At 42.7% G+C, this 27,376-nt stretch overlaps 1 long non-coding RNA gene across 1 annotated transcript; it reads right to left on the minus strand.

The window, feature by feature from the left end:
- Positions 1-26,115, minus strand: LOC148642170 (uncharacterized). Its single transcript, XR_015929597.1, has 4 exons — positions 25,798-26,115; positions 10,583-10,791; positions 5,217-5,283; positions 1-414 (listed from the first exon to the last, which is right to left on the minus strand). It is a non-coding gene; the product is annotated as an uncharacterized LOC148642170 (long non-coding RNA).
- Positions 26,116-27,376: the final 1,261 nt, after the last annotated feature.

Genomic DNA, 27,376 nt, shown 5'->3' on the forward strand with positions numbered 1-27,376 from the left:
TTAAGTAGTAAATCTAATTGACCTTGAGGTCCTTTCACAAGGAACACTTGAGAGAGGGACTGGGGCTAAGAAGCAGTTGTTAACTCAGAGGGTGACGCTGTTAAGAACATAATATCATCCCCCAACCAGAGGCCATTCAGACTTTCCAACTCTTTTGGTTTCTAGTAGCTAATTGATCAGGGGTTCTCAACCAGCTGCTTCCTGAAAGAAGCCAAGGTGTTGGCTCACAGATCATGGCTGGGTAACTTACTCCAGACTCCCACAACTCTCTGCGTAAAAAGTCTCACCTTTTCTCAGGTTTCAACACTTCCCTTTAGTTTCTGTTTGTGTCCCCCGATTCCCTTTTCCCCGTCGATTCTGAAGTAGTCCAGAAGGGTCCTGAATATCTGAATCATGTCCTCTCTGTATTCTCCTCTGTTGAAGACAAAAGAGCTTCAGTGTCTTCCGCCTGTCACTGAATTATTCACCTGACCTCCAGAATAAAATGTCACTTTTCACTGGGTTGTATCCAGAGCAGCAATATCTTTTCCTGTGGTACAATATTCTTAAATGAAGTCATGTTAGTGCAAAAGGTTTTGTTACTGTTTCTGCTAATCATGACAACAGGATTATGACTCCTGGTTTTTCAAAACAACACTGTAGATCCATCATGCATTGACCCTCACTCAGAAAGTCACAAGGATCTGTCTACAAGGTCTTGGCTTTGCTTATCTCTCCAGATCTGGTTAAATCAGAGGTCAAGGTGGAATAGCTATTAAGAATTTTACTAAATCCGTAAAAAAAAAATATTGTCTTCTTATACATAATCCTACTGCATAATACACTGCCGAACATCCAGTGTTTCAGTAATAAATATGAGTTATGCTAACAAATACATGTTCTAAAAAAAAAAGTATTCACATTTTTCTGATCATGCAAAATGCAGCTGGCTTGCTTTGGGTCAAAAACATTGCCTCTCATGCCTAGGAACAGTTTCTTCAAGATCCAACAACCAATATTTCAACTACATGGTTGGTTTTCTGTAAAACGGTATAATTTCCGAGTAACAAGTGACATTCAAAGAACTCTAGGAAATACTGGGAGTAAATAAAATCACCAGATTTGCCTTCCTGCACCTGTTACACGATTTAACAGCCCTGTTAAAGACGTTCTGGGAAACCAATTCATTTTATCTGACCTGATGAAATAGGAAGGGTTTGCAGTGGTCAGCATTTACGAACAGCATCCCACACAACTTTTAACATTTCTTTGCACTGTGTCCTACAGGAAACCCTCAGTCAAATAAAACAAGTGGAGTGCATCGATGCTCTGTCTTGTTCTATATGCTGGCTGGAAATAAATGAACTTTTAAATGGAGCCTTGGCAGAGATACTGGATATTGATTGATAGGTGCACGGGCTAAAGTTTAAGGGCACAGCTTCCTGGGTCTGACTGTAACAGTAGTAATGAAATTGATTGGGCCGGGGAGCGTGACAACCAGGCAGAGTCAAGCCCTTGATGTAAGGAAACAAGAGTGACTTCTAATAGGGGTGTAATACAGGTCTTCAGAGGACATTAACCATGCTGAGGGGAAAGGGACGGACCTGTGGGTGAATCCTACGCCAATCTCAGCAGATAAACTCTTCAAAGCAGTTTGAAATAAAACATAAGAGAACACGTCCGGGAAATGCAAGCTGTTCATTAAGCTCCCACAGGATTTATCTGTGGGTCTGGGAACTACTGGTTCGGAGAAGTAATCCCACACAAAGCACCCTGTTGTCCTGAAGGTACCGATCCTGACCTGGGTTCGTGTGTTTAAAAGGTGCCTGTAAAAAAAACCCCACCGAAGCACAGATTTCCATTTTCCTTCATAGACTGGGGGAGGGAATCTACTTTTACTTAAACATGTTTTACCACCCAAGTGCTTGGGACACACAAAACACAATAGTGCAGCCAGAGCCACAAGGAAGGAGAGATTGTGACGGAGCTCGGGACAGCACGGGAGGAGGATCCCAGGGCGAGCGGCTCTCCCATGCTTCTCCTGCGGTCCTGCGTGTGCAACGCGTTGCATTTTACAACCCCAAGTGCTGCTGCCACATGCTGCGACTGGACACAGCCCCTTGAAAACAGAGCATGGTAACTGCTGTGTGCAGCCCAGTGGAGCCCAGTGAGATCATGGCAAAAGCCAGTAAAGCAGAGAGAAATGTGGTTACAAATTGTGTGCTTGGTCGTCTTTCAAAAGGGTTTTGGGTGGTTTGGCTATTAGTGGTGCTGCCTTGGGTCAGGGTGTTGATTCCAGACCGGAAAGCCTTCTGTGCGGAATCTGCATGATCTCCCCTGTGGTCATGTGGGGTTCATGTGGGTCCTCAGGTTTCCTCCCTTCCTTTCTACCCAAAGACATGCTGAATGAGGTACGTCTTGTCTCTAAATTGTCCCTGTGTGTGTGGGTAGGTGTCTGATCAAAGGCGTGGTCCTTGAGCCATACACTTTCAGGATAGGTTTTGGGTTTCCAGAAATGGGAATCCTTAGAATTCTTGGATTCTTACCTTGGATATGTGGGTTCCTGATAATGGATGGAGAAGGAATTGCTTTTCCTTAATGCCATATTTAAAACAGCAACAACAAACTAAGTGATCAGACTGAGAAACAGCTCATCACAGTGGAGTTCAGGGACAGTACCAAAACAAATTTCCTTACAAACACTGCTGAGGAATTATTTAGTATTTCAAGGGCGTGTGTGTTCCTTTATTTGAACAGGTTAAAAGCCACCCAAGCTCTCTTGTCCTAAAGTGTGGAATCGAAGGATTACAAGTCAGTGAAAAAAAAAAGCTCTGCAAAGTTAACTTTCTGGAATGCACAAATACCAGCAGGCTTTGTTAAGAACTTAATCATCAATTAAAAATCAACCAACCTTTCCTGAATTTTTCAATGCAAATACCTCTTTGTATGGAGACTTAGACTGACAGATCGCTGTGGTGAAAATGAGAAACAGTGAAGAGCCACCTGCTCTATTTTCTGAAGCATTTTACAGTATTATACCAACATGCTATCAAGTGTGACTTTTTCATCTCAGGTACAGTTTTACCACGTGTTTTTTTTCCAATGTGATTTAATTTTGAACTTATTAAGGTTAATTTGATTAATCTCATGCTCATACGAACCTAATTAGTGGGAGCTTAATTAAGTGAGATTCAATAACTGCATACCCCGAGTTGGAATCAAGGGCTGGAGAGGTGTGCACGAACACAGGAAGTTCTATCCCAGCACGTGATTTCTCCAGCCACCTGAGGAGAGCAGTCACCACTCCGTGAGACTGTCTCATTTATAAATTTAGACCCAACAGTTTGTAAGAATGTGTGGAAAAAATTATGCGGTATCTTCTCTATGTACTGTACACTTGTGCACAAGAGACACCATCTCTTCCTGCCGGATGTGTTAGCAACGAGGATGGGAGCAGGATTCCCAGAGGTTCAGACAGGCAAGGGCTGAAACACGCAGCTTGAGCTGTGCTCCCAGCAGACCTGAAGCCGCTTGAGCAGGCCCACGATCCCAGCAGGTTCATTCACACCTTTTCGCGAATGATCGTGACTTTCGAAAGAAAAGGACCGATGTTTGAGTACACGAACGCGTCGACGCCTCCTCCAGGATCCCTTCATCCAGAGAGCAGGATCAGTGTCAGAATAAAAACCTGCACTTGGCGAATCCAGCCAGCCGCTCGTTAGCCAGGCCTTCAAACGAGTCAGCCTGAAGCTGCAGGCAGAGCAGGCACTTAGTGCTGAGCCGTCAGAGATCACCTCTGATTTTCAGTCAGAGGACACAATGGGAGTGGGGGGGGGGATAATTAAAAAGGCATTACAAACCTATATTTCATCTTTCAGGCTTTTGTTGAAACCCTCACTTTTCCAGAGGTTAAAAAGCTCAATATGTGTTTCTAATATATTTAAGCAGGGGGGCTGTGGTACCGCAGAGACACCTCCCTGAGATCCATTGACCTTGCCCTATCAGGCCTTCACTGCCTGTTAGACACTTATCAATCACAGCTGGGTTTGTGCCTGCTGCTTCCTCCTCCACTTTACTTAGCCTGGAAAATAATGGCTGAAATCCATTTATCTGCCATTTCTAACAAGTGTGTGACATTAACGAATTATCTGCTTTCTCTAAGTGTGGACACGGTACCCTCCATAGGTTTCCTTTATTTAACCGGCCAAGGTCTCTTCCTTAAAAGGCCTGTTTAGATGGAAGCATTTGGAGATGTTTCTTTCAGGTAATTAAAAATGCATGTACTTTCTGCACTCGCGGGTTTAATTTGTAAGTGTGGTACGGCTAAAGTTTTGGATTCCAACTATTTCCCTTGTTTTCTTAGGATTCTTTCATGTCCATTTTTGCTGGTCCGGGTGGCAAATTAATGTAATTATGGCTTTGGAGGATATTGACTTGTTGTGAAAGCTGCTTCTTCCAGTAGAAGCACTGGAAGCACAGGGTTTAGTCTGGACAGACCCCTGCATACATCTGCAAGGCACAGGCACCACACACAGCACAAAGAGTGTAAACACTTACAATTAAAACAATTCAAGGCAGTGCTGTTATCGACACATACTGGGGTGGCTAGTGCATGTGCTTTCTCTCTTGTTTTTTGCAAAGATGACTCAAAACACTGCTCTGAGTAAGATGATGCATGTATTTTTCTAAACAATGACTTCCCACCATCTTGGGAACAAATATTTCTGATTGTAGGCAACAAATTTAAAAAATCTATTAAAAAAACGAATCCTGATTTCAATAGCAAACCAAGGGAAGAAATGACAATTTACAAATTGGGAGGTATACATAAAGAAGATTGGAAATCACTCCTTTTGTCTCCATGCCCATGTCTTGCCACACAATTAAAATATTAAGAAAATGCCACATGAAACCAGAAAACTGCCACCTTTACCTGATTTCTTACCTGAGCAGTCATCGAAACACAAGGGCTGGGTGTGTCCCTTTACCAAGACTGCAAAATCATTTGTTTAGTTTCAGCTGTGTAACCTGTTATCAAACAGTTCAGCTCTTGTGGATGTAGGGGTGAAAGGAGTGGAGCACAGAAACAATGCAAACTGTGCAATATACCTCAGTTGTTCATGACACCTACTTTGTGTCCAGTTAGAGCAGGAGGCTGGGGAGTCCCACTGGGGCGTTAATGGGATAATCTGAGCAAAGGAGCATCCTTGTCATGAACACAGGAAGCTGTGTTTTACCTTGGTCAGCTACGGTGTGTCATCTTGCATTTGCACTGGGTTGGAGTTTTATCTCTGAGCTCCAGACCTGTGCAAAACAAGAACAGAACAACCGTGTTTTCCTTCTTCTGTATAGCAAAGCCTGCACATTTAGGCATTTTTAACACACGTAATTTTAAATATTCCATTGCATTCCTTGTACTTGATTTCTATTTAAAATGTTCATGATTATTTTATTTTGTAACATTAATGGAAGTACATTTTGGGGGGCATGTCGGGCATTTGCAATTCATATTTGTCTACATGATTACATTAGGAGTGTGTTCTGTCATATTTGATTAATGTTGCTTGTTTTCTTTAAAACCAGATTAAAATATGAAAACTGACAGAAATGAGGCTATTACAAAGAATTATCAATTTTTAATACTCTACTCAAGAAAAAAAGGAACTGGTGTACAAATGAACCGCTCAGAAATTCAGTAATGAGGGTTTTGCAACTACACTAGCAATCAGAGTCTGGCTTCAAGACTGAGCTCTCTCTGCCTGTTACAGACATACAGACACATCTAACACGACAGGCGTCTGTACTGAGTGCATTAAAGTCACAGGCCCAAACAAATAATGTTATTGGCTGCATGAACATTCATATTTCCATTATTGTGTGCTTGTGATGCATGTCTGGGTGAGCTTGTGCTTACACCTTCACAGAAAATAACACAAAAAATAGCCATTTTGTTTGGCTATGGGGCAGTTTTCTGGGGACTTCACTCCAGAAGTTACCCAGTGGTCACGAAGGTCATTCATTCACCATTCACCTTATCTGCGGTTGTGATTGCTTCCTACAGTATATCTCCTATATGGAATGATAATGTTCAGTGCTATTACATTATATAGACAACAAATATATAGTGGGATTATAAACCCTGCACTACATATCCATAATTCATGTTTCGACAAACCGCATTAACGAGCAATTTCCTGTTCAGCTGATCTTAAAACTCATGAGCTGTAATGCTTTCGCATTTGGCTTTAGGACATTTAAGACCTTCCATGAATAATCTGTCTTTATGCAAATCTAGGAAAATAAATACAGGTAGTAGACCTACTAAATGCTGCTGGAGATGTGGTTGGAGTCAAATCGTGTTTCATAGGATTCTGGTTTCACTTTCTTTTATTTGCTTGATATGTATTGATGTTATGATATGCTACTGAAAGTCTAGAATCATAGAGAAGCTTTCTGGGGGAATTCACAGAATGAAACAACAGAATTCCTGACTGGAGAAATGGGAAGGTACATTTCAGAAGGACACTCCAGGAGGTGAGCGTGTGTGTTTTGGGATAAGGTATTCTCTAGAAGATGTCAACTGGGGCTGAACTTCAATTCTATAAGCAGAGGCCAAGTGTGACCATTAATGAATACAAATTAAAAGGGGGCCTTTATGTTTGACCCTGTTGCTCAGAGGCAGAAGCCATATGTTATTAAGACAAACATCAATCTGAGCTCTCAGTGCTTGGCCATCTTAATGTTCATCACTGGGGATACGATCAACACAGGCAGGTTCAGATGCCAAAATCAAATTGAACCGCATTCATGGAAAAAAAACATTTTTGGATATCCCGATGAAAACTGTAACATTTCAAACTCCACCTCTAAATTTAGCTCCCATCTACACACTATTAAAACAGTTTTCCTTGCAATGTCTGCAAATTCTCTATTAGTACTGTACTGTATAGATCACCTTGTTATGTCATGGAATACCTGTGACTCCCAATATTTCAACAATGTGCTTTTTTTAAAGTAGAGTTTTAGAGTCACTCCTCACGTCCCATTCTGTTCTGTTTGTTTTCCGAAGGCACAACAGCACATAAAAAAAAAAGCTTTTGCTTTGCTCAAAAATGTATACTGTGCTTTCCTAAATCACATCCACGTGTTCGAGAAGATGACACTGGGACGCCTATCGCGGTCTCTGAAACGCCAAGTCTTTGCAGTGGAGAGGGAGTTTTTGAGGTTGGATAACATGACAACAAAGTACTGCTCAGTAATGAGCTCCATCTGCCCCACAATGGCCCTTTTAATGTGCTGGAGGGAAGCATCCAAAAAGCTCAGCGTATTCTTGGAAAGTGTGAAACCAAACTGAAATGTGGTTTGTCAGTGGCTTTAAATGAATAGCCTGGCAGGCTGCTCTGTTCAGACAGCCGAGCTGGTTACGTTCTTGGTTTGCGCCCAAGGATCTGGTTTCTGAGTCTCACTGCTCTGTCAAGGGGCTTCATCTCACAAGCATTTCCTCCGCACAAGTTTTGATCATGAACGCAAACACCCCATGGAAAAAACATCTCTCGGACAGATGTTCGATTAAAATCCGAGCACTGTTCTATTTCATGCTGGACTTCCTATCTGCTTCCCCTTTTTAAGTCGATACCACAACCACTCCATTGTCTGTGTCTATTTCTGCGGTCTAAATTATTAATACAGAAATCATGGGGGGGTTTCCCTGCTTGTCCAAGGTGCCACAGCCCAAGAACAGAAAGACTGATCCAAGAGCTCAGATCAAAATCTTTTGTAACGCTGCCTTTCAGCAATGTCTTGAAAATAAGCTCTTTAATTTCGCCTTTATTTAAAAAAAAACAGAGTAAATGACATCTAATGCTACAGTATCTACTAATGGATGGAGCCACTGTTTTTGTCTCTCATCAGGTGCCTTTTAATATGAAAACATTTGGCAAAATGAAGTGTTATTACAGGTTAAGGGGTGAATGATGTTGGAAATGAAATGTCCAACTAAGGTGGAGACCAGGAGTCTTGCTCTCCTTTCTCACAGGGCTACGGTCTCTTCTGCTTTTCAAACCTACTGGGGTTCATGGTGTAGTGCTATAACCAGTGCTCTCCTCTGTCTCCCTTCCAAACGTGCTCCATGCGGCTTCAGTAAGATTTTAATAAAGCGCGCGTTGCCGTTGTTTTCTGGCTAATGACTTAAAAGGCTGCTGATTTGAGAAACGGCATCAACAGAACGTTTTGGAGTCTGATGTATGAGATTCATCCAGTAAGCCAGCTAATTCCATCAGACAGCCAAGAGCCGAGAGTGTGAAGGGTGCGAGCTCTGCTCTCCAGACAGCGAGCGAGAGGATTCTGCACAGTCTGGGTTTCGAATGGGTGACGTCACTGACCTCTCTCCCCCCTGGCAAGAACAAACCTCCCCACGGTCTTCCTGCTGGGTGTCACAACCCTGGTTTCGTGAGTAAGAACAACACCCAGGAACGGAAGCATGTTTGAGTGTTAATCTGTTGTTTATATTCGCTGAGGCCGCTCGGCTGAGCACAGACCTCCTGGCCACTGGACCCGGAGGCCGGGACGCCCTGCAGAGTGAGGAGTGACCAAGGGGCAGCTGCACAGGTAGAGAAGGAGTAAAAATCTGAAGCAGAAAAGGCTTATGTATAGTACTCAAAAACCTAGGAAATTGTCAGGAACAATTCCAATTTAGGGCAGCTGAGGTGTGTTGACTTGGCAGCTGCTATCCCTCCCACACTTTTGTGATAAACTCCCTGTTGATTTAAAATATTATTGGAAAGATCAGACATTTCACCAACAGATGTCTCTCAATTTAGCCGAGATCTGGCCTGACCTCCTGATCTCAGTTCTCTTGTCTACTGCTTCTTTACCAAATAGAGGAAACAGGAGAGGAGAACTGTGAAATTTAAGTTTGGGATCTGTTCAGACAAAATTTACGTTTTTTAACCACCACACTGGGAAGGTTCTTTCTATTAAACTAATTTGAAAGATAGAGAAATAAAAATTAAGGTCTCTGTTGTGTTTTTTTTTTCATTTAACCCCACAGTAAATGTATCACTGGGCAGATCTGGAAAACACTGGGTTTTAATTTACTTCAAAGGAAATAAACTAACCATCATCTGTTGCTGTATTGTAAACAGCTTTTAGCGATTTCTGTATTTCTGTTGGGAAAAAGGAGGAAGGCAAAAAAAAATCACATAAAATGATAGTATGTGGATAATTGAGAAGTTTAAAAACAGGAATCTAATTGTGCAGGTCCCACTGGGGGCTGATATTGAACTATCTTTTGAAAGGCCCTGTGTATCCCTCTGATGATTTATTGCTAAATCCCAGTATTTTTCAATACATTATAGTTTTTAAATTGTGTTTAAATTGAGTGTAGAAGAGCAGAGGCCATTAGGAGATGCAGAAATGAAGATTATATTTAAATATTCATGCACCCGGTACCTTATTATTGAATCTGAACACTAACAAAATCAATATTAAGTGCAGTTTGACATAAATTTATTTATGAATTTCGACTTTCTAAGTACTGTATTTTTTCGCTCAAAAATTGTGAGTATAATGTAGTAATGATATCAAAACAAAGTGTCAGAGTGCATTAGCTAGGTAGCTTACGAACCTCCAGATAAAACAGCCCCAGCGCCTCCACAGGGATGAAAAAAGCGCTTACTCCACAGAAACGTCTCTTTTTACAAACATCACTCATTTTATGGCCCTGTATCGCAGTCCCCCACATGCTGCGTGTGATAGTTTGAAAACGACTGGGCTGTCTTTGTTGGAGTGCTAACTCTGAGGTCATCCTGAACCTCTCCTGTGTGGTTCAGGGCTCCAGTGAGGTGCTGTGCACCAGTCTGTCAGCAAACCAAACACCTTTCTTCCTCCTACTCCCAACATCTGTCCCTAATCTTTCTGATTTTCTTCTTCCTAAAGATACAAAATCAATGCTGTCCTCCTAACGATATTAAAAGAGGAGAATGCCCATCTTATCTTAATACATTGGCTATTGATTTATTAAAATCCACATCTGTCTGTTTTACCATAGAAATGTTAACATAATTAAATATATATGCAACAATGGGGTGTAATCCATATTTTATACATTAAACTAATGTGCATGCTTTTTTAAAGGTTATCGTGTTTTATGAAGACTACTAATACAGTTTGTGACATCTGGCGGTAAACATTTAAACAGAAGCACACATATAGCACATCCGTTTATATAGCTCAGTACTCTGACAAAAATTCAAGAGAACACATAAATAAATAGACCTACGCCAGTGTATCTTATTTTTGTTGCTTCTTACCGTTTCTTGTGGGACATCGATTGTGAACAGTATCTTTACTAGCACATAATCATGTCTCAGGCAGAAACCAGTAAGATTTAAGACAACTTACATTGGAGTGTGCTCATTCTGTTTGGGCCTGGGACATAAAAGGTTTATGTGTCATGAAGATCAAGCATAAGAAAAGAGGATGTTGTATTTTAGCATGGGGAGGACGGAGCCGGAGACAAACACTGAGGTTCCACAACTCAAACGGGATTCTGTCCATTTCAAAACCATCCCTGTGGCTGCGGGAGTCCTCCCAGATTTCTTACCGTTCCGCACACTTTTGACTGCGGTTTCATGTGCACCCTCCCTGTGCAGCTGGGCCCTGAATTCCTGGCTCTCTCCACCTGGCATCTTCATGCTCCTGGCACGCCCAGCCCAGGAAAACAATGTGCAAAACCCACGGAGCCAGAAGACTGGCCCCTTCCTGCTGACCATGGGAGTCCTGGACAGAGATGATGTTCCCCTTCCACCAGCCCTGCAGAGGAGTAGAAATAAAGGCTAGATTAAGGAGAACGCTCACGGGAAGTGGTCTTCAGCAAGGCCACCAGTAACAGGAATCTTGGAGTGGCAGATCCACTCATGACTCATCCACTCAACGCGAGGGAGAGCTGTCCCGTCCCTTAAATTGGTTTGCTGTGGTAAGACCACGATAAAAGCAGTGTAGCAAAACAATGGCAAAGCATGCAGAGCGATGTGGGGATATGGTAGAATTCTGCGAAAAAAAACCAAAAGCACAGTGAAGCCACATGAAAACCTGCCAGCACATTCGCTGACTTCCTTAAGGGACTGCCGCGTGGTGTCACTGGGTGTACACTGTGCATGCCTCACCCAATCATCAGGAAACAGTTCTCCATTCATTTGTATTAGGATGGCACAGTGGTGTGATGGTCAGTGCTGCTGTGAGGTTTGTGGGGTGCTGGATCTAGCTCCTGACTGGGGTACCTTCTACGTGGAGTTTGCATCTGCTGCCCATGTCTGTGTGGATTTTCTCTGGGCATCTCTACAGTCCAAAGGCATGCATGCTGTCCAGGCTGCTTGTATGTCCACACCTGTGTGACAGAGCGCAGTCCCCAGTGTTGTGTGCTTCTGAGATACATTCTGGGCTGCTGTCCCTTTTACCAAGAATAAGCCACTTTCCGCTAATGGATGAATTTTAGATGCTGCATGTTGGTTGTTTTGTCATTCCTCTATCTATTCTTTCTCACTTGTCTTTCCAATGGTGAACGGATCCCCATTCGTACAAACAAAAATAAGCACTTAAGTGTTGGATTCAGGATGTTCATTCCTAAAATGATGCAGGCCACCCTAACCTACCTTGAGAGACTTACTGCACACTGCAGTCACACTGGCCAGATGATGTGAGCTCCCTTGTCATATTGGAAAGCATTGAATAAAGTGAGAGAGACAGGCCCAGCACTGTTAATAAAAACAGGAGCATCCAAGAGACAGGACCACAGAACCACCCACACAAACAGTCCTCGCCTTTTCACGTCCTCGGGACCTCCACTCCCACTGTTCTTGTGATCACAAGCAAAGGCATTCTGAACGTTTGTGTTCTCACAGTAGTGTGCTTCCTGGATGAGTAACTGTGTTGTAGACTTCTAAAACTAAAGGTTTCAAATGTATCAGTGGGGTGTGCAGAGGTGGCCAGGCTGCATTAGTAACTTTTCTCCAAAATATACTTAAACTCCTGCTTTGTAAAATGAATAATGTTATATATTTCGACACATTAGAAGTGGAGGCGTGATACCTCCTGAAGGTCAGCACAAACAAGCTCTCACTGCACTCTGACTTGGGATGTTATCTGAAACAACACCCAGGTCAGAACTGATGCTTACTGAAAGTGACACGAGCTGCATACTCACAACGGTTCTTATTCCTGTAGGCAGAGCTTTTCTATTCACTTAAAAAAAAACACCAAGAAAGGATAAAACCTTCTATGCAACATCATGCATTCCAAATCAGTGCTGGACTAAAACCCTCTTTTATATTTTTAAAGCCTTTAGCCTGTTTCATACACATACAGTACATAGAAATGTCATACATAGAAATTCCCTTCACCAGCAGCTATCACCCCTCCCTGATACTGCAGCTCCTCCCCCTGTTTTTTCTTCAAAAAGACATTTAAAAGAGACAGAAAGAAATCGCAATCTGTCAATCTGGTAATCTGAGATAAAAGTCTTTAAAAGCCAAAGGTCTCTATAGACAAAGTCTTTATCAAGATGTAGTCTTTAAGGCTGGTTCCACTGTATTAGCAATAAAAAAGAACCATATATTATTCTCAGAAGAGCTTAGTGAGCAGAAACTGGGCCTCTAAACATAAGTCAATTTATATTAGAATTTCTATACATGCATTTTCCTGTTACTGTCAGTATGCAAAAATGGTGCTTACTAACAAATAATGCATAATGTACTGTAGAGAGAGCATCAATAACCGCATTTGAGCTTTAAAAGAAAATGCAAAAAGGAAGCATAAAGATGGGCCATATAAAATATACAACACATTAAACACAAAAATGTCAAAAATACGAAGCTGGCTGCTTGGCTTATCGCATTCATCTTGGGGAGAGCGAGGCAGCAGAGAAAATAAATAGAACTCAGTTGGCCTCACTATTGCATTTAGAAGAACGAAGTCTACTTTGCGGGAAAAAATGCAAGCCAGGAAAATTTCAATTAAGGCGGAAAAGGAGCCCCTGAATGGACAGAGTCTCAGACAGGCGAGAGATAAAAGCTGGACGGGTGAGAGGATTCCGTCTGCAGACAGACATGGGAAATACAGCCAATCCATTCTATGGGACTTTTTACACCTGGCAAAGGGTGCAGGGATAAATGAACAAAAAATGCATTTTTATAGCTCAAGGTTCTCCTTTGCACACGTCCTAGTGTTTGCTAACGTTCAGAAAATCCTCTGCTAGGATATTCCAGGGAATCAGGGAAGAGAGCAGAGCATCTAATTTCACATGCAGTTGTGTGGTTAATTTTACCTGTGGGTGCATCTAAACACTTTCTGCAAGGTCACAGAGAAGGAAAGGTCCATTCTGTGGCCTTTAGTCTCCCAGTCATGCCCACTAAACTAGACAGCCTCAGTAACTGGCTACAAGTACTACGTTCCAGAATTAATGGTATGTTCACGTCCTTGTGGCTCGTGTTTGGAAAGTCTACAATCCCTCCTTGTCTCTGGTCTTTAGATGTCTAAGGTGTCACAGGAGGGGAACCAATATCAACAGCACGCGGGCTCAGTGCAAGTACAGCAACTGAGAAACACATTATTGCTGTAGAGAAATGGCTCCAAGTTGCTAATTGCACTCTTCAGCAATGTTAAAAACTCCATCAACATTACTTTCCTTAACATGAAACCCCGTTAAAATACATGCATATGTTTATGCACACATTAATCATGAGGAACAGCTGCTGTATTGCATACTGTGGTATGATACAGCACACGTTCGATTTATTGGCATTTATTCACACAAAATCTGACCTTCAAATCTCGTAATTATGCATGAACAGAAAGCAATATTCCCTCCTCTCAAGCCCACAAATGATACTTAATTTTATTTGGCGCATGTGCATAATCATATTTTCTAATAATTATTACTTATTAAAGAAGAGGGGGCTTCTAACGTTATAAATGATCCTCTGATTGCAAATTTCTGAAATCAAAACTTAGTAAACTCAACGTGGCTTGGGATTGGAAAGAGACACCTGCAGTAATGGAATTGTCTCCTTGATGCAGGGTGGAAATCTGTCATTTTAACTAATTTAAAGTGATTTGTATGGATTCCAGCTTGTACTCCATCAAACAGATCCTGTGGTGCATTCGACTGTCATTGATCCAGCCGTGTTATACCAGGTGGCTGGATCACAAAACTCCTCATTAGATTAGATCTCCTCATACAGTAGATTCGGCATTGCTAACCAACTAACACTTACAGTATGTAGTTTTGCTGCCTAAGGATAGACTACATACATATCATATATTTACATATACGCTACAGATATAATTGTAAGTCTTGAATTCCAAGTAGGAACCCACAGAAATTCCACCACAGATGATACTAGACTGTAACCAACAAACAGCTGGGCTAAACAAGAGCTCTGGGCTGCAAAAGATGTGGTTCCCTATGCACAGCTCTAGGTTATCAACAATGGACTATTAAATTATGGACACATTGATAACAACAAACTAGACTGCTGCAGGTATGTTTCATGGGTCCCAGGAATCCTCATCCCTCAACGGACCGCCTGCTTCCCGGGCAGAGTGAACCAAATCCCACTCAAGAAGAAATCGAACTACCTGGGACTGCTGTACTTTTCGACTCTCCTGATATGCCTCTGTGATGTTTGGGAATCACAACGTACATTACATAATTTCACCTGGTGTGCGAAAGCAAGAAATAGGAAGACTGGATCTCTGCATATTAGTCATTAATAATTAATAATAATTGCTTACACTTATATAGCACTTTTCTGGACACTCCACTCAAAGCGCTTTACAGGTAATGGGGATCCCCTCCACCACCACCAGTGTGCAGCCCCACCTGGATAGATATTGACAGCAGCGCCACCACCTGGGATGTACCGGATCAAGGAACTCCAAAGTTCTACATGGTGTTGGTAAGTAGACCAGCAGGTGGTGCTCCACACTCTGGACCAGAATTACCGAAAGAAATGTGTGTTAATTGCATGTTACAGTGTCAGAAAAGCGCAATGCAAAACTTCACAAATAATAAATTAACTAATTAACTAAATTAACTTAATAATAAATGTACTACAGAGGTTAGTGTTGATGCTTTGGAGTTCTAGGGTCCTGGATTTCAACCCTGCCTTTGGCTCCTCTCTGTGGGGAGTTTGCACGTTCCCATGGATTAATTGCCTGGTCCTCTGCTTTAATCCCTCCTCCCAAAGCCACAAAGGTTAGATCTCATTAGCTACTAAATTATACCCCCTGGATTTTTCCCAAATATGCAGGCAGATAGTCTCCCCTCTTCACTACCTCTCTCTCTTCCTTGCACCCCATCCCTGCTGTATCAAACCATGCTGACAGACACATTTAATTATTTTCCTTATCTGTCATTTCATGGTTATTGTTGGGTTTTTTAAGATGAAGGTGGATTAGGAAAAGTGTCCCTGCCAAAGACGTTTCTTTCTGTATTCTGCTACTTCATCTTGGGCCTGTTAGCCAGGAGACGTGCTTCCTTAAATAAACTTTTCAATTAGCCGAACTCTTTTCTCTTAATTCAAATGATATGGGCACTTTTCAGGAAGGCACATGTAATATTTAAATTACTTCCACCCTTTTGGAACATTTTTCCTTCCTAGTCCTTCCCAGGTGGCTCTCTGCACTCTGAAATGTTCTAATTTTCCACACAAGCCATGTCAGATATAATTTTGGTGCAAAGTTAGTAATTATAAGTAGCATCAATCTGATGTGAAAAACACTGAAAAATTTAGTAACAGGAGACAAATGGAAAAATGCGTTCTGGAACAAGGAAAAGTGGCAACTACATTCATTGTTTTTCAATTAATAATGAAGATTTTTTTTTTCTCAGACTCAAGACCCTGTCTGAACATTTTGTGTCATTCTCCATTTTGATATTTTTGGAGATTTGCAAAAAGGGAAGTCCTGTTTCTATTGTAGGTGGAGGGGGACTGTTGTTAATATTGATGTGAAGGAATAAAAAAATAAAATGAAAACTGTATCAGGCTCTCATTGTCATTTGTGCCACAGCCCTATGCTGAGAATTACTGCTGCATTGTAGCTCTCTCTTGGTTTCCAATGCAGGGACAAGGGACTCCTTAAACATCACACGTTTCAGCATCACAGTCCGGTACAGATCCAATATCGTACTGGGTGAGGTCTCAGTTCTAGGTCATTCTTTATTTTGTATTTTATTATACTATGGAACAAGTAAGGGTTTATTCCATGCTGAAAAGAGAAGAAAAGAAACACAACGTTTCAGCTGCGGAGCCTTCTTCAAGCCAAAACCTTGGAACAAATTCTTAAAAGACAAACATGCCCTGTGCTAAAATACACCTTTTAGCCCATTTGGTGGTGCTTTATCAAAATAAAGGGCTTTGAGGCTGTACTTCGTAGGCTTCTTAACAGCTCTTTAGGGCACATGACACAACGCAAAAAAACACCTCTTTATAATCACATTTTCGAACGGGACAACATGCGCATGGATGCCCATGAGTCATGTTCAGATCAGCCTCAACGGGAAGTTCTGTTCAGGCTGAGGGTGAGAGCAGCTGCTTTGGTGCTCTACTGACCTTTGACCCCCCTAGGAGCCTCACTCCCAATGGCCGAGCTCTCGTCCTGATTTTACAGCATTCCTGAACGTGCTTCCTGCGCTGTAATTACCCTGTAATTCATTATGTGTTGTAAAGAATATTGACCCTGTGTAAACCTATATTTACTGTGGTTTAGTTAATGAATTATTTTTAATTAGAACTTTCTCCTTACCAGTTTTGAGTGGAAAGGTGATACAAAATAACATTACACATTTATCAGAGAAACTTAAAAGAGTAGAAGTACATCTGTACAGTAGGAAGACTGGTAGGAAAAGTGAACCTCAAAATAAAAGGCTGAAAACAAAATAAAATAAAAGAGAATAAATTAATAGATGTGGTAACTGAAAATAAGATTAGACGAACGTGAAAGAATAATCAGCAACAGCAGTTTTTTTTAAATCGAAATGTGGACGGTGTCTACAAGATTTAAAAAACATAACTCTTGATGAAAATGACAGAAGGGATTTCAACAGATTTTGGGATCTTAACATATTACAATAACAGAAAATATAAATCAAACAAAACAAAATAAAAACAAACAATACGTTCCAATTCCTAGATGTTACCCTGTTAAATCTGTCATTTTTTCCTGTAAGCCTTTGTAAGTATTAGAAGCTCTTGTTTTCTTAAAGCTCAGTTGTTTCAGTTTCATTTACAGATCTTTAGAATTTTTTGTCTCCACCTTCCTAATTAATTGCACGTCTCTGTGCCATTTTACAGTTTAAAAAATGTAGTACGTTTATATCAGATTGAACCTTCCGAGAGCAGCTGTAGTACCGCTGCCAATAACTGGAAACATCCGCAGAGCGAGCAGGAACAATCCACTTTTGAAAGGGCGTTATCGCTTGTATGGTTAAATCATTTCTGCCAGATACTTGCACTTGTTAATTTGACCACATCCTGTTATTTTATTTGTGTTATAAGTTGTTTACTTCTGTCTTTCACTGCCTCGCGTTCTGATGTCAGTATCTGCGCATGATCGCCTTTACCAAGTGAGAATTTGTTCTCAGCTGGTTTTATCTGCTTAAATAAAGGGTGACATAAAAACTCAGGTTTCACCAGCCCTTACTTTGTCACTGCCGAGCAAAACAAAGCAGTTGTTTTTTCGTAATTGCTTTGTTTTTTTCGGCAGATGTGATTACTGCATTAGGCGTATTAGCATAGCAAAAAATAAATGTGTAATAAAGTTTAAAAAAAGGGTTGTGTGAAAAGCCACTGGACGTGATAGATTAATGGTAGGTTTTGCCCCAGGGGCTGTTCGGAAAAAAGGGGACCCCCAATGAGTTCATTTTTTACGGCTTTGGTTATGCATTCAACATACTAATTGAATTTCAGTGTAAGTTTTACAAAATCTTTATTACACCGGCTCTTGATGTAAATTGCATGTGATTTGCCAAGGGATAGTCACCCATTAAGCCATTTTAATTGTGACATGCACTTCTTACACACCTGTTGATTTCTGTCTTATTATTATACATTTAATTTTCTGTCTCATCTTTCTTTTCTGCAGTTGAGTTTAGCTGAGGTTTTGATTATGTTACAGTAGCAAATCGCCCCCCCCATCCTCTCAGTCTTGTCTTGTGACGACTGTAATATTGTATTTATTTCATGTACACATTTCAAGTACTATGTATTTTGTGCTGTAAACCACGCAAACGCGTAATTATTTATGAGGAACAACGCAAGATGTAAATGGACAAAGATAAAAAATAGCCATCAATTTAAGCTCCAAGCTGTAAAATACAACAAATGCTGGAGCGTTTTTGAGCATGTTATTATTTAAACCCTACCGTGCAAGGAGGACAGGCCTCGAGTTGTCAGGGCTGATTAAGAAATGGAGCTCCTACTTGATGGGGACAAACTACAGTAAAGCTTGTGAGCTGAGGAGGAAGGAGTCTGACTGTTCGCGAAAGAAGCAGAAGCGGATTTGAATTTTCTTTTTGCTCACAAACCGAGCAGGAGATGGAACCAGCCTCACAAACCGGCTGCCCCACTCTTCCGCGGGAGTTTTCACATAATTTAGGGGACATAAGTGAGAGACGTCAAATACCAGCACACTGCTCATGACCTCGGACAGAGGGGAGAGCAGACTGTAGCAATGCAAATCCTACTCAATACAAACACCCGGACATGCGTGATATTCGCAAAAGGTACTGTAAATGATTCCATTAATCCACTAGGTCACCAGCTATGCTTTTGAGTTGAATCTTTGGCTGAATGAATCATCCTGTACACAAAACATCTATTAGAAACTTTCACTTTCTGCTTAATCTGTATATCTCCGCGAACTGTTTAATTTTGCTCACTGGACACCAAACAGTTTTTAAAGATTTTCGTTTCCTTTTTTTGGTTGATGGTCTTATGAATGTTGCAAAACTGAGGTGGCTTAGACACTAAGAAAGCACAAAGTAGAAGTTCCCTGAAGACCATTTCACATCTGCGAAATTCTGCACTCTTAACCGCTGCCCATCCCGAGATGAATGGTACTGTTAGGCTTCCCTTTGTCTCCACCTAGTGTTCAATTGTTGTTATGACAGCGTTTAGGACCCGGAAACCAAGACGGACCATCAGTCCGGATCTTTCAATTTTGATGGAATAGACATAACCTGCTACAGCTATTTACAAGATTTTATACCTTTTAGCAATAACGGTTTGTTTCCTTCGATTATCTCACATCTCCCTAGCCACGTCTAGGTCTTCGTCTAAACAGTGAATAATTACACAAGAGAAATCATACTGCTATATACTGTACACCGCTATAGGAGAGGTCTCCAAACATGGTCCTTAGCCCACACACCAGTAGCTTGTAGCTGTAATACGTCAACACTGAACAGAGGAAAAGATGCCATCTATTTAAAATCCTCAGGCACTCACAAAGTCATCCCAGCAGGCTTCTTCTGAATGAGCAGTGAAAAGTGACCCAGAGGACACATGTGGAAACTGAGTAAATGCATTTAAAACTGAGAACAGGGGGCACTTCTTTACCCAAAGGGTTGTGGGAGTCTGGAACAAGCTACCCAGCCTGGTTTGATTCAAGAGCACTGCATGAGATCCTTCGATCAATTAACTACTGATTCCCAAATGGGTTAGAGGGGCCTCCTCTCGTTCGAAACTGTACTAGTGACTCATCTTCTTCGCACTGTAAGACCTGTGGCAGAGAACATCACTGTGACACTTCCATCTCACACCCAGAATACTGCCCAGTCAGACAAACGGCTTCTCTGACCCATGTTGTGGGACTGGTAGTGTACCTCACTGGTGTACTTTTCCAGGCTCATCGACTGGTCTTTACGCTGCGCCCTAGCATGCTAGTGGAGGAAACCTAAGAAGAAATTGCACTTGTGTCATGCACTAGGAAATACGTTGCTTTTGTCGATGTCTTATTTGTTGCCATCCCGCATGACAGAACCTGCAATCGCTTCAGGAAACACGCACCTTCTAAAAGTCACATGAATTCTGATGACCAAGCACACACGGGGACCTTACGAGGCTCAGTTACCCCCTTTCCCCTCACTGGCCGATTCCTATTGGACACTGCTGACCTCTCGACAGCCAGCCAGGTGAGTGTGTGGGTAGGCACCAACCACAGAGTCATACGTTACCTCCAAGGCCAAGCTGAGCTTAATGCTGACTTAGTTTTCAGAAGTCTCAGGCAACAAGCCACAACTCAATGCATTTTTGTTGTCATGCACAGGAATTATAATAGTGTGGCAGAGTTGTCAGGGCTCAGTCCTGGATGATCTTTCATTCCAATATACCAACACTTACAATGTGTCAACACTTAGGTCAACAAACATTGATGCATTTTATTTCTGCACTGTCACACAATGTCACAAAGGAAAGGTAGCAAAAGCACACCCTGCCCTACAGTCTTCAGACCAGTTCATTCCCCAGCAAAACTGTTCATTTACTCTAGAATTATTCATTCCAAACAGGGCAGATCCCACACCCTCCTCTTCCTCAATACGCTTTTCCAGACAGTGCAGGGAGGACCGTCTTTCACAAGGTCACTGAGCAGGTCGAAAAATACAGGGACGAGATTTGACTTCATCAGCAAACATCCTCAGCAGCTGCGGCAGCTCTTAACCTGCCTTCTAGCAGTAGTGACAGGATAGTTTTTGGCAACCAAAGGCCGTCCGACAGAAATATCATATATCCGCAACGAAGGCCAAATGCTTGTTTTTCCTGCCGGTAGGTTTGGGTGTAAATCCGGGGGTGTGAAGTGTGTTTATCACAGTGTTCTGTATCAAGGTTGTTCTCGAGCCACAGTCACGGGGGGGTGTGTGTGTGTGTGTGCGTGTGATCTGTGGGACACAGGCTGTGTTTGCGTGACACAATGCAATACCAGGGTGGTCCTTGCTCGGATCTTCTCCAGGTCTGCGATCCATATGAGAATCTAGGAAAAGCCTGAATCTCAGCAATACCGTGCTGGGGCCTTTCGATCGGGTTGTTTTTGAATGCAAACCCCCTACCTCGCCCCGCTAACCCAGCGCTAATTACACCCAGGACGAAGACGCACACGGAAAGCCCTTGAAAATAAGGCTTCGACACATCAGCTTCTGTTCAGCTGGAGGGTTCTCTGCCTTCTTCAGACAACCTAATCCCCCACCCCCGAGCCCTCCTAACCTCTGTAGCCGAAAGTGAGCACTATTCCTCTCTCTCATTAACCGCAAGAGTCAGATTTTTCAGATGATGAGCAATTAAGACAGAAATTAACACGCACAATCAGGCCAGCTCCTCGTTGCTACTGCCGCTGCCGCTGCTGTTGTTGTTGTTAAGCAGGGCTTTTATTTTATTTTTTCCCTGCCACCTTTCTGCTAACTAGTACTTCTGTAATGCGCTCGTATCTCTCCTGCAGCACTCTGCCAGCTCTTAACAAAGCCTAACTGCTCAGTGTAAGGCAACAAATGGAAGATAATAGGGCACGTCGAATGTTAACAATTAGATCTTAATCAAAGCCAGCTCACGAAGACTGCTCTTTTATCCCTGGAATTCAGAGGAACGCAAACAAAGCAGCAGAAACTGCCAAGATAAAATACTACTTCTGAATAATCATGTCACTCTGTTTAAAAGCCAAGTCATCTCCGTACTGTTAAACCTGCTTGCCGAGATGGTGCGCTAGAAGACCCACATGTTCGATAAGACGACCGCCATCTTTATAAGAGACATCTCCCTAGCCGTTCTGTGGATAATTCTGCGATACAGATGAATAGTGAGGAACTGGAAAGAGCCTGACTGCTCTCCCACGGGTCTGGTCTCTGGGTGCCAGCCCAGCAGTGAAACCCCCACAGACACTGGCAAGCCCATCGGGTCCGGAGGGGGAAAAGGCGATGACAGGTCAGGAGGACATTAACTGCCTTCTGAGACGAGAAATTTGGGCAAAGGCCAGCATGTGTTAAAAGACCGGTTGTCTTCTTGCCTGGTAGCTTGCTCCCTTTATACACCCATTGACAGGGTTGGATCTACAGCACAGACTAACACAGTCTATGGAACCATAGCTAAGACCATCATTCTCACGCTTGGCCAGACCTGAAATGTATGATTACTAGGATCAAACTGCATCAACGACCAACTCAGCTACTTAAAAATCATAATGTAGTCTTCATATTGATTGTTGAGGAATGCTCACCTATTCTTCAATGGCACAGCTGTCGTATTATATAAATGGGTGCAAAACACCTTAACTTTAGAAGCATCAGTGATGGCTACGTTTGAGATCCATCTACTGCCTCAGCCAGATCTCGACTTGACAATTAGATTTAAGACACAACAAGAAAACTGGCAGTTTTCTCTCTAAGGAGGCCAACATTTTCCATCTCCTGTGGAATACAGTGTTCTCTGAAGCATACAACAGGTTCCCAGTAATAGGCTCTTTTCACACTGCGACCAAATACACTGTATATGCTTTACAGATGAAGACCAGGCTGCCAGGAAAAAATGCACAGGCTGATCGGAACCCATTTTTTTTTTCTTGAGAGAGTAAAGAAAAAAAAGGTAAAACATCCGATTTCCTCTACTCCATGGAAAGAGCTACGTCTGCCTTGTTTTGAAACAAAATTTCCCTCAAAAGCCCTTTCTGAAAACTAAACAAAATTGACAGTCTCTGGATTTATGGACCTCTCCTCCTTTGTTTCAGCCTGCAGTGTTTCGAACTTTGCCATGGAAACTCGGTGATTATTTACTCTCCTGCTATATTACAATAACCTTCCCTTTCCTGAACAAACAACGAAGGAAATGGCAGGTCAAGCCTTTTTTTCCCTTTTTATTATCTGGCAAATTCAGATTCCAAATGTTTTTAGGACATTTTGCGTCTGTTTCCAGAGACACAGGGTCGGTATTTTAAAATTGAATTTGAATTTGTTTTTCTACCCTGGAGCTCCCAAACAACTCAATACTGACTTGGAATGAATCATAGCAAACAGATGCACACAGGACGGAGTGTGAGACGTTCATTTCTTTCTTCTTCATAATCAGTTATTATTGTGAAGCCTTCACTGCCTTCTCTGCTTAGATGTCAGCTCATTAAGGACACCAAACCATCAAACAAAACGAATTAGAGAGGCCTTGAACAGAGCAGACTAGTATCTCCAAAGCAATTCGTTAGGAAGGCATCATTAAACTGGAGGACAGGCCATGCTGCAGCGATCTTTAGATCAGTGCATCTGGTATCAATAGTCAATACTGTATTTGCAACAGAGGGATTACTGTCCAGTGACACAGTGTCTAGCAGACTGACAAATATCCCTTTTCATTAAATTCCAGTCATCTTCGGCTTCATCTCAGCGCTCTCGATCTCAAACTGTCTCAAGTTTTTCGTATGATGTCAAGTTCTCACAGAAAAGCTGGATATGTAAAAGGGTGACAACTCTCATTCGGGACCTTGTGGTTTTCATGCCTGCGGGTTCTGACTGAAGCTATTGAGCTTGAAGAAGAAGAAACAAACCTGGTTCAGCCCTTAATGATGCAGAACTGAGCATTCCCAGTGAGGAAAAAGGTGAAACCCACACTTCGGAAAAGTGAAAAGAAGCATTTTGCCATGATATGAATGAACAAAAGGATGAGGTACAAACAAATAGGTATCTGGTAGCTTGACTCTGTGCTCTAGGCAGGGCCTGGTGCAGACACTATTTATGCAATGGTGATGGGACTGCTGGTAGCCAATATGTTCAGGGGTGCCCATTTTAATATGACATGGCTCAGTAGTTATGATAACGATAGCCCCTGTGGGTATCTGCAGAAACATGCGCAGGACAAATTCATTCCACGCTAATAAAAATGCCTTAAAAAACAAGGTGCTGTCACACATACTGTATGAGAGTCCTTTTCTCAATAGTGATATGCTGTTTGTAGAGTCATGCTGAAACACATCTGAGCGATAATGCACAACACAATTTAAACTCTGAACAAGAAATAGCCTGGCTTCTCTAAATATGTCATGAGCTTTTTGTGGTTTCATACATAATTAAGGAACATTCCGCTAGTTTGTGAACCAACTACACACTTAGCATTGCCTTAAGGTGTCTGCCCCTTAATATTAACTTAAATATGAAGTAACAGTTTAGAAACTCATGTTTAACTTCTATTATCAGGGTTTTCTCCTTCTTACCATGTTAGAAAAGTTCTTATTCTTTCACCAGTATCTTAGCACACTTATTTTAGTGGGGATTTGCAACCTAGTCCCATGTTGAAAAGGCAGATCCTTGTAATGCAACATCTCAGATCTTCTGCCAGTTCTATAATTCACTAATCCACCCATTCAAGATGTTTGGCTTTTTTAAACTAGCCGTTAAATATTCTGACTTCCATTCAGTGGAACGTTTTTGAAGTCTCACAAACATGGGTGTCTAAGAATTTCACAATAAATTAAATAAACTAAAAACGTTTTCCACTATGTGTATTCAAGAGTTTCCTGCATTTTAAAGTTTTTTTCCTAAATAAAGTTTTCAAATACTAAGACATGTTATTAAGTATTGAGAACACTACGCGCTCTTTGCAGATAAAATCTTGATCTTATTAATTGATATCACACAAGTGCATGACTTGCATGAAAAATTTGTCGGCATTTACGGCAATTCAAACAACAGCAGTCATATCACCCTGCAGCTCACAGCTGGCAGCCCACTGAAGCTCAGCAGTGTGAGCCTGGCCAGTACCTGGATGGGAGACCTCCTGGGGAAAACTAGGGTTGCTGCAGGGGAAACTCACCCTGCAGACGGTGTGGGTCCTAATGCCCCAGTATAGTGACGGGGACACCATGTCAAGATTGTAGTCCCTCCCCCTTAAGGGCGCTCCATCTCCGGTTTTTAACTCCGTCTTGGATGGACCTCCCGGCTCTGGACATTTGCCTCGTCAAGGATTTCCCTATGGACACTCTTTGGACTGTTTGCCTTGGACTCACCCCCCAGAACACCAGCGCACCGTGGACACGCCCCCTGTTTTCCTTCCAGCCCCCTCGCATGGTTTTTTTCCCATGTTTTCCTCACTCCCCGGATTGTGTTGTCTGCATAGGGTCCTGAAAGAACGCTTTGTTACACACCATACTGTAATAAGGCGATGTCCTTCGGATGAGACGTAAAACCAATGTCCTAACTCTCTTTGGTCATTAAAAATCTCAAGGCATTTCTCAAAAAGAGTAGGAGTGTTACACTGGCATCCTGGCCAAATTTCCCCCTGGCCTTTACCAATCATGGCCTTCTTATAATCCCCATCTCTGAACTGGCTTCATCACTCTGTTCCCCTCCCCACTGAGAGCTGCTGTGTGGGGAGCGGACTGGCGCACTGTGGCTGCTGTCACACCATCCAGGTGGGGCTGCACACTGGTGGGGGTGGAGGGGAATAAGTGTAAGGAATTATTATTAATATTCTTTCAAGTACACAACTTGTCATGTATACGTCAAGGCCCAACATGGAGGCAGAGAAAGAACACGAGCGCAATCCTTTCCACTGGGAAGTATACTCATTAGCTCACCAGGCAACGAGGGAGGAAAAGAGGGTGACAGGAGCCAATGACTGTGGAGGAGAAGCAGGTGCTATTAAATCAGAAACGCCGTTCAGAAACATGCATCGTTCCCTCCCGATGTATTTTAAAACTGCTCCTGCTCCTTTTTTTCTCAGGAACACATGGGAACACTTAAGGCAGAGAGCTGGCAAGTGTCCTTAGCAACCCGCCGCATCTGTTTCCGTTTACCTTAACGCTCTGACGCGATGTGCCCCTGTGCATCTGCTACTGTGCGGCGCGCGGTTCCGCATGGCTGCTCTCTCATTTCGGATCTGGCCGGGACCGGGAAGCTGAGGGGCGCTCCGACAGCCGACATCCCCTCTGCTGCCGGCCTAGAGAGAGCTGATGGGAGGAGGGGCGTCAGGGGGGAGCAGCCGATGCAGAACGCGCATGGCGTCTCCCTCGCCCGCGGGTCCACCGCGACTGCGCCAGGAGGCCACTCAGCTGTTCGGTCAGGACGTCCAGCAGCTGTAGGCCGTGACTACACTGTTGACTACAGAACGGTCACAGTGGCCATTTTTCATTTGATACCCATCCAGCCTGGGATCTGATGCCAACTGAAGCAGCAGTGCAGGCTCCTGTGCAGCCGGGCACATGTTGTGCCGCTAATTTCAGTCACACTGGGCTGGTTACTGTGGCTCAGACTCCGAACGCCTGCATCATAGAGCTCAGCCTGCACTCTTAACAAGCCCTCCTGGGGCACTGACCCCTCTGGGAGGCCTCTGAATTTCCTGATTTTGACTGAATGGTCAAGATCGGTCACTTAGAAATTTAAGAAGCGCCCTCTGCACAGTAATACCACACTCCGCAGTGTAAAAGTGACATGAGCAGAGCAGTCCATGACTGAAGAGGCCGCCCTGCGTTACAAGACTAGCAAACACTGTTGCTGAAAATGGGAAAAAAAAACTTTTATACATATGAGTAATGCTTTAGGTTTTAATTTGCATTTTCTTTATTACAGGCTGAAGGATTCTTTATCTGCTTACTTGTTGCCTTTTGCCTCAGGTGATGTGTATTGCAAATAGCCTAATCACTAACAACTATGATGCAGAGCCCTGGCAATCAGTGCGCAGTGCTTCTCCAGATTCAGTGCCAAAAACTGGAGGTGGATACAATCCTCAATCACTTCTGCGAATCTCAGGGCAGAAAGGGCAGCTTCAGCTCGTTTTGCACATGGTAAAATATTCTGAAGATTACGTTTTCCTGTAGAACAATATAAGAAGTTAAAGTCCCGAACAAGGGAAACACTTCTGGGACACAAATCCTAGGTACCAGCCTCACAATACACAGCAGCAACGATGACCCCCATCTGTTCCCGACAATAATGAACGAGACACAGCAGGTCTTCTAGCCATGGGTGACTTTCCTCAGCCACACTGCCATCTTTACACTCAAGCCGCTGGATAAATGTCAACACACCTGAATATGTACCGAAGACGGAGCCAACGACAATCCACCACTTCATCGGTACTCCAGACTCAGGGCTCTTCTGGTTTCGAAGTGCTGGAGAAGATCCTGGACAGGTTGGGTTGACTGGGCTCCATAATAGATGTTAGCTGGCTGGGGTGTGATTGGCAGGATCTCACCCTGATGAATGGAGGCAAAGGCAATCTTAGTGAACTGTCTACAAGTCAATCTAGAAATCTCGACATCTGAACAGTGTCTGCAGGTGCATTTTAACCCATGTCTGCGGAACTTCATGTGCAACCATCTCAAACATAATCACTCAAACTATTTTAAATGTAGAAAGAAGGATGTGAGATATCAG

The sequence above is a fragment of the Lepisosteus platostomus genome, chromosome 23, assembly GCF_059453375.1.
Source record: "Lepisosteus platostomus isolate fLepPlt1 chromosome 23, fLepPlt1.hap1, whole genome shotgun sequence".
NCBI lineage: Eukaryota > Metazoa > Chordata > Actinopteri > Semionotiformes > Lepisosteidae > Lepisosteus > Lepisosteus platostomus.